This window comes from Manacus candei, unplaced genomic scaffold (assembly GCF_025592945.1).
Source record: "Manacus candei isolate 608988 ecotype Guabito, Panama unplaced genomic scaffold, ASM2559294v1 h1tg000034l, whole genome shotgun sequence".
Lineage (NCBI taxonomy): Eukaryota > Metazoa > Chordata > Aves > Passeriformes > Pipridae > Manacus > Manacus candei.
Window position 1 is genome coordinate 12,839,296 of NW_026138082.1, and position 8,732 is coordinate 12,848,027.

An 8,732-nucleotide genomic window follows, 5' to 3' on the forward strand; every position below is an offset into this window, starting at 1 on the left:
AGCACAGGTTAGCCATGGACAGAGGCAGCACTTACAGAGGAGCTGGTCACTTCTTCCAAGAATTTTTCAGAATGGGATTTTTCAGAATTTCTGTTGTTTAGGTAAACCAGCCTTCCTGGAAATTGGAGGAGGAAAGAAAAAGTAATTTTTTTTCTTTTGTCTCTGATTATTATTTGGTTTTGTTTTTTTGTGGGGGTTTTTTTGTGGGCTGGAAAATTACTGAAATGCAGGGTTAGTAAAAGAAAAGAAGTAGAGGCAATGAACCAACCAACACAGGTGTATGCATACCCAGCAGCAGCAAGGGGTATTTCTCCACTGACTATAGCCACTTGGAAATCAGGACTTTGATTTGACTATCAGTTTGACAACGTCCTGGTTTTGTCCAGGCTCTTTTAGGCAGCTGCCTTGGTGAGATTGGCAGGAGACTAGAAGCCTGTGTTCCTGACGCTGCCTATTTTGTCTGATTTAAGTGTGGCTGGCAGCACACATTGGTTCTCCTTGACAGTGGGGCAGGAAGGGGAGTTTGGGCTGAATTTCATACTGGGGGAAGAGTGCATGTTTCAAAGTCCCCTTTGTGTCCTGTCAAGATCTTACACATTGCAGAAATCCTTATTTCTGCAGAAGGTGGCATATCTGGTGGGAGATAGGAAAGAGTAATTGCCCCACATCCAGCAGCAAGTCCAGCAGATCCCACATTTCTTACCACATGGTTATTAACACCATTTTGGAAATGTCAAACAGAACATCGTGGAGGAGACTAAATTCTGACAATCAGGAAAAAATCCACAGAAAATGTGAAAGTGGCTTTGTTGTGATATTCTTGGATGGATGGCTACAGCTCTGAGAGGCAACCACTGAAGATTTCTTTTTATAGCAACAACAGTGCTAGTGTCACCTAATGGGGACTGAGAATTTGGGTCATAAGCAGGAGCTCTTGCAAAGCTCCCAAACTTTCCCAAATGTGATTCTGTTCTGTGTGGTGTTGCGCATTGAGAATCGGCAGGTAGGAGAGGAAAATGCAGCACTGGGGCACCCAGATAAACACTGCTCTTCCCACCTTCCCACTCTGAAGCGTTGTGTCTCAGTAGCCAAAACTCCCAGAGGGACATTATTTCCATTGCATCATGAGGCATCACACAGGCAGTGTTAACAGGGCTTGGCCAGGAAGGTTTGCAGTAGGATTTGCAGGCAGAGCACTGCTTGTCTTGCCTGATGAAGAGGGACAGGACAGTAGACACGGACAGTGGACTCCTGCACTCCCTGTGGTGGAGGAAACCTTTGCTGAACACTTTGTTCCCAAGGAAAAGCTCTTTAGCTACTGACTAAGCAACTGTCGGTTCACATTGTGAAACCTGGAAGGCGAAAATGTGCTTTTACAAGGGTAACGGGTTGGGAGTGTACCAGCTCACAGACTACTACTGCCAGGCAATGGGCTACCCTTTTCCTGCCCATCTCCAGCCAGCCCATACCTGTGCTACTCATGCCTCACGTTAGGAAAAGGCATCAAGCCTCAGCGCCAGAGGAGAGGTGAGGCAGGTCTGGAGTGGGCAGGGAGTGATAATATTGACACAGAGGGTGCCCCTGACACAAGCCAGGGCCTCAGGCAGCTGCCAGTGTGAAGAAGGCAACCAGGGCAATTTATAGTAGAGGAGCACATGCTACACTTAATTTAGCAGCTTACTTTGTATTGTCAGAGGGAAGCAGGGAATTATTATGGCATTTGCCCCAGAGACATTTTCAGAAGCTACGTAAGTAAAGAAGGCATAAGCAAAACTTGTTGTGAACCAAGAAATATTAATAATGAATGGATGCTTTTCAGAGTGGAAATACGTTAGTAAAACAGGTTGCTCGTCTGACCAGGGAAGTCTGGGGAAAGATTTAGACCTGGGAAAAGATTTAGACAATGATGTATTAATTTGGCTAAGAATAGAAATACATGTAATTTAAACATAGCTGTAAAGGGCCACCGAAACTATAAAGGAATCTCTACAGTGACCACTGCTGTGGTTTCCAAAAAAAAAAGTCTTGAGCCTTAGGAGATATTTTGTGGTATACATATAACACATATCCATGTTTTCTGCCTTTCTTCCCTCAGCTCTTACTCTTATATTAGATTCTATAAATACTGAAGGGCCCCATAAATACAACTTCTTTCATCAAGTGTATGGTCAAACTTAGTGGGGCAGATAAGATCATGCTCTGACTTTATCAGATCTGTATAGTTGATAGTGTTTCCCCCTCCTGCACCAGGCAGAGCAAACAGGGATCTCCTCCACACATGCTACCTGGGCAGTGCCTGGCATAGTCTCAGGAAAACTGAGACTCCCAGATTTCTCTCAGACCTGAGCTGGCTCTGGCATTCATTCCTGTTTATCCCTGCAGGTTTTTTGGGGAGGGCCCTTTGTCATCCCTATCCTCAAGGGCTGGACGGAAAAGGTGTCTGCATGTCAGGAATCACATCAAACAGCACAATGTTGCAGGAAAATACACAGTAAAAAGCCAAATTGCTTTCATTTTAAAAGCTGTCCAAATTGAACTCCATGACAGCACTGGGCCAAGGCATGATCTCTGTTGAAAACAAAGGGGCGGCAGCCGGATTAGATGCCCCAATCCACATTTTCATCTGGGGTTGCAGGACACCAGCTTCTGCCACAAAAAGGCAACACAACTCCTCAATTTGCCTGGAAAAACTAAACCTTTGGGCCACAGGGACATGATTCCTTTGTTCATCAACTGAGTGCCCTTAACTGTCCCCAGCAGAAGGAGCAGTCACATGTTGACACACAAGGAAGAAAGAGCACATACTCCCAAATGTGAATCAATACTGCTAAATGAACACACTCAACAATCATGCCACAAACCTCAAAACTCATAAAGCTGTTTTGAAAAGCACATGATTTTAAAAAATGAACATTTTTTATTATTTTCCTGTTTACTCGATCTCTAGACTTCTGGTCCCTGAGGTCAGCTCTGCATCCAAAGGGCTACAAACTTTTTCCAAAACTGAAAGCCAAATTTATCAAGGAATTGTTTAGTCACACAAACTGAGACTGTAAAAAACATCAAAAAACCACCAAAGATCACAAGACTCCTGATAATTTTCTGGACTTGTCATCACACATGATTTGTCATGTAAGCCTGTGGAGAAAGGTGGTTTCAAAATCCTCAGAAATGCTTTGTGGTTTTATGGAAACTGCCGAAGAACGGCATACTGGATTTCCTTTTTAACTTTTTCTTTTCTTTTTCTTTTTTTCTCCTCTGGTTTTCTTGTTTTGGTTTGTGGGGTTTTGTTTGTTTGGGAGGTTTGGGTAGCATCCTTTTTTGGTTTGTTTTTTTTTTTTTATTAGTGTTGTACCTGAAGTACTTACAGTATTTATATACTTAGTATTTCAGAATATGACTATGTCACAGAGCATTCAGAAAGAAGCAGTTTTATGTTCATTCATCTAGACTCAGCTAGGAAACTTCACTTATGTCGTCAGTATATTCCCTAGTTCGGATTCTCTAATAACAGAAGAGAGAAGTAAATAATAAATTTGTTTCTTTTATTGTGCAACTGGACAGACTGAAAATGGAAATAAATGTGTAATACATGAAAAATGAGTTTGTAAAATAGGTAAAAAGAGTTTTGTCAAATTTTCTTCTTTGCAATCCCACACACAGTTCTGTTAACCTGGTTAAAGAAATAGTAAAATTACCTAGCTGACTGCCAATGGGTTAACATCTACCTTAATAAGAAATAGGAAGCAGTAAAACATTTTATTATTTCATATTTTTTCTGTTTGTGCTGTCAGTAAGATAGCAGAGAGGAGTAGCTGGAAATCAGAATTAAATGCCCTCATTTCCAAGGTCTGAACAGGTACAAATATATGGTACCAGGCATTAAAAGTGACTCATCATAGAGATTTTTATAGCTGTAGAGTTTGTGTGTCTGCCACCATGAGGCCCTTCATGCTGGGGTGTGCTGAGAGTAAGGCAAAAGGCACGACTACCCCAATGCCTTTATGTGCCCTGACATCTTCACCTTTTAGCATTACAGTGCCATTGCCCTGTAATCTCAATAAAGTCATGATCACGCTGGGTCTCTCCCCTCCTGCTTTCCCCACTTTTAATAAATAAACTTCTTGCAGCATTTGCTAAGGTGCAGACAAAATGTGCTTTTCAGAAACACGACCATGAAAGCTTCAGTCCCTCTTCCACTCACCAGTATGCGTGTAAGGACACTCAATTAATAGGCCTAGCCTTAGCAATAAAATGAAATTCCAATTTTATCATAATACACTAGTTTTCCAGTCTCTTGCTAAAAGAATTTAAAAGCTCTACAATACCTGTCATCCTGACAGTACATGCCCACTTCCTCAAGGTTAAATAGCTCACTTTGCACTGCTGTCTCCACTACTTGCATGTAATTATATTTTCTGTGTAAGTCTATGTTCCTCATCTCACATCAATTCATAGGTGCATACTCTGGTGGCATGCTCATGTGCCAGCCTTTGGAAATTGTCTGTTTTCTGTGAGATTAAGCTCTTCCATCCTAATTAAAAGAATTGCTCAAATTTGGCAAAATTAATTGAATATACTATTAGCTAATTTATTTTTAGTTAGACCTAAGGGAAAATCCAATTTTAAATGACAAAGTTCTACAGCGTATCTCCATCTTCTCCTTTCCCCTCAAGAAACTATTTCCAATGAGACAAATCCTCCCAACATTTCCTACCTCCAGTAATACCACTACCACTGCAGTGTGACTGGAAAGCTGCGCATGATCAGCCAACAAACCAAGCTGACCCCGAGGACCTGAAATCTGCGTAGTGGCGGTTTTGGGTCACAGCAGCTCCCTCCACTATCTTGTATTTTGTAGAAAACCAGGCAGTAACCCCATTCCCGTAGCTGCAGTGTCTGCCCCCACTGGTGCCAATATGTGAATTTAAAAGAATTCCTTGATGGCTTAATTGAATATTTGCTTAGGAAAAAAGTCTTTCATAGTAAACATTTCTTTGGAGATTGGAGGGTATTGCAGTTCTCCAGCCTGATGTTTCCTAGTTATCCACCTTAATGGCTTTTAGACACCCTGGTATTTCTTAGTTGAAGCTCTCCTGATGCTGCACTGACAGTTTCCCCAGCCAGAGCTTTTGTCTTTGTAGAGAACAAGCAGTATTGCAGCACTATCTGCAAGGTTCTGCTGGGGGAGCTGTAAGGAGCACAGTGGAGGGACTACACGCACACATACTGAAATTGCCCTGCTAAAAGAGCAACACAGTTCCATTTTACCAGCCACCAGCTGATAAGCAAAGACATGATTCTCCCCTCATAAACAAGATGAAAGTGAAATTTAAAAAGTGTACCATATTAACGCTCACCTGAGAGGCATCTGGCACTCAGGTCCACAGCAGTAGGTGCACACTGGCTCTAGTATGATCCTGTCAGGACCATGCTCCTTATCAAATGCAGAACTTTTTATGCAGCAGCAGCCAAAAGAGCAACACTTCCCTCCTGAACCTGAGTGATTTCAGACATTTGGACATGCGGAGATAAGGAATACACTTCAACTTGAGAGGCTCCTTCTCCCGCCTGAATTTACCTTGGATTATCAGCAATGCAGTTTCTTCTTCTGTTTGTTCTCTTGTTGGATTCAGTGCATGCAGAAGGAAGGAAGAAGGTTTCAGTGTCATGGTTTTCATGCATAGCTAAAAACTATCTGCTAGCAGTAAAAGATGTGTTTCAAAAGGAGGCTAACCATACCAGAAATAGAAGATCGCTATTTGTATACATATACACAGCACTACTACAGATGTGTTGCACAGTATAGCTAAACTGTTAGTAGCTATTATTCAGGTGAACAAAGAGGAGAAAGAAAAAAAAAAAGAGGAAAAGAAAACAATGAAAAGAAGAAATGAGGTTGCTATGTGAAATGTGCGTAATAACTACACCAGCTGGTTGTTGGGTCCCCCTCTACAGCCTGAAGGCCAAATTCACTGCCTGGCCAGAGGGATAGTGCCATTGGCTATCAGGAGGGTTGCCATTCTGCTGTGTGAAGTTTCTGTGTCCAGATTCAGTGGCCTGCATGAAAAGTAGATGCTGCTGCTCTTACCTGGCCATCCTCAGCATCCTGTTTTCAGACCGCCTTTGCACTTCCTTCACTGTAGGCCAAACCAGATCCTCCCATCACTTCAGCATAATAACAAGTGACCTCAGGGCTCTACAAACCTCCTCAGGGCTGATTAGAGCAATCCAGATCCCCTGAATGTGGCACTAGCATCCACCTCCACCTGCCGTCAGTCCTTCTTCTTGCTCAGGCTGTGCAGAGGGAAGCCAGGGCCTGGCCCCAGGGATGTTACCATCTGCCCTTGACATCCCTATGAGGAGACTGCTTAGAGAAGCTTTGGAAACTGTTCCTTCAGTGGGCCAGGCTCCTCTTAGAGAGGCAGCAGTGGTACTGGGTGTCCATCACCTTGGTGCAGGTACCTGTGGTGTCAGTAGCCAAGTCAGAAAGAGGCAGAAAGAGGGTTCAAGGACTGCGCTTCACTGGAAATGGCCCCCTGAAGCACTGCAGGGTGAGATTTGTTACATTTTGGAGGGTCACCTGATGACATGGGCCATTTCAGCACAGTCCTTGTCAACCTGCACAGTCTTTGTCCCTGCAACCAGCTCACCAGCACCCAGCTGAGTGCACCAGGCACTGCCACAAGGCCTGGAAACAAAATTCCTCAAAGACTTAGTGCTGCTCTCAGCAACACTGCACAGCTGCTAAGTGTCTGGTACTGGGAAGAGATGGTTTCCAGCTAGATGCTCTGCTGGTGCCTGCAGGGCAGCAGTGACCCACAGGAGCTGCTGTTGAACCATTTCCTCTGATCCTGCCATGAGTTTTTTTCTGTGTGCACTGCCACAGTGACCACCAGATCCTTCCTGCTGGGGCTTGGGCCCTCCACTGGGGAGACTTGGGGCTGTGACTTATCAGGCCAGACGCAGCTCTCTGCAGGTTTTCTGGAGTTTTTGCAGGTCTTCATTTGCAAACAAGGTAGATTTCTGCTCCAAATGCACATCTAGGATAGCCACCCTTCCTGTGTCCTCAGTGGAAAGTACTTTTTGGGTGCAATTTGTCTCCTCAGAAAGCGGGTGTCTAAGCAGGTCAGATGATTCACGTGCAAGAAGCATCTACTCCTGTCCTTCAGCTGGAAAGGGAGCATGGACAGCAGTGGGCACCAGTGATGTGTGCAAGCAACACAGGTGCTTCCCAATACCCATCTTGGTTCCCAGGGAATCCTACCTTGAAACCTCACAGAGATCTGCTTTGATCACAGTGAAGCTTTCCCTCCTGTGAGCACCCTCACAAAGCACAGAGCACAGAGAATCCTGATTGTAGAAACAAAAGTATATATTTTTGTTATAAACTCAGTGAATATAGTAATTACACGCACCACCTCTTTCTGCATATCTCTTTCCTGGCAGTTCTCCATTAAGTACAATGTCTGCCTGGGTGAGATGCTGTCTCTTCTCTACTGCAAAGGGATGCATCTCTCACCATATGAGTTCTCGTTTTCCCTGCATGCCCAGAAGATCTCGCCTAACATGGAGAATAGCCAGACATCTGTGCTGTGTGCAGGGGAGCAAGTGTCCTCTGTTTTCTCCCATAAGAATGATAAGGCTTTCACTGGATGTACTCAGAAAGAACAAACCCCTTGCTTTGCTATCAGATGTTCTCCCTTATGGAAAATGCAAGCCCCAGGAAATAGTTATGGCTCTACATCATTCCAGACAGGGCCTGGCCTCGGCCAGATTTTCAAAGCCCTGTTGAAAATAGATTTTTGCTCCCCAATTTCTTTTTCTATCCAATTTGCTTTCAGTGCTGCACCACACCCACACTATTTTTCCTTAAACTGAAATGCTTCCCACCACTGCTTCCTTTCAACACCCCTCGCCAGGCTTGTCATTTACTGTACATCTGCATTTCACAAGCCACAGACAGCAACCAAAAGGACTGAACCCTTCAAGTTTTGATTAGCACTGGAGGGATAAAAAGCAACATATTAAAAGGAGGCCCCAGCAGTTGACAAGCCACCCTAAAATGGGTGGAGGCTGAAGGAACGGTGTGGGAATGCTCTGGAGGCTCTGTAGTACTTTAGCGCAGAAGACACTGGGGCAGTCTGACAGATGAAGGTTATTTAGGGCTAAGAGCCTTCCTTGAGGTAAATGTTCTTCTGCTATCACCAGAGGGGACAATGTTCATAGTCAACTCGGTATTACAATTTGGAGAAGATGATTTAAAACACAGTGTGAGCTAGATAAGTTGCAGAAATAGAGTGCAACCAAACCGAAATTTAAAAAGACAAATGTGAAATGCTTTCTATCTAAGGGAAACATCAGTTGCATAGACACAGAAAGCAGGAATGTTGCTTTTGCACAGCACAGCACAACCTGGAAAGAGAGTAGATCCTGAGCAGTACAGAAGGCATTGTCACAAATGCAAGGGCATTCCAAGCAGGAACACTGCTCAAGTGTAAAACTAGTGGAGGTTTTTCCAGAAGTAGACTGCCACAAGTAGGTCTTAGTGTGAGCACAACACCCATCTGGGGTCATCTTTCTGTTACAACTGACAAAAAAAAAAAAGTGGAGGAAATTCAAAGAGAGAAATTGTTAAATAATCTTAAATAATCTGAACAATGGAAGGACATGAAATTGCATGTGTTTGAGCAGGGTGGGAAGATATCCAGAGATGTCAGTAAGGTGTAGAA

At 43.8% G+C, this 8,732-nt stretch overlaps 1 long non-coding RNA gene across 1 annotated transcript; it reads right to left on the bottom strand.

The window, feature by feature from the left end:
* Window positions 1-5,564: 5,564 nt before the first annotated feature.
* Window positions 5,565-6,333, bottom strand: LOC127473103 (uncharacterized). The gene is made up of 3 exons (XR_007905284.1): window positions 6,264-6,333; window positions 6,092-6,140; window positions 5,565-5,622 (listed from the first exon to the last, which is right to left on the bottom strand). It is a non-coding gene; the product is annotated as an uncharacterized LOC127473103 (long non-coding RNA).
* Window positions 6,334-8,732: the final 2,399 nt, after the last annotated feature.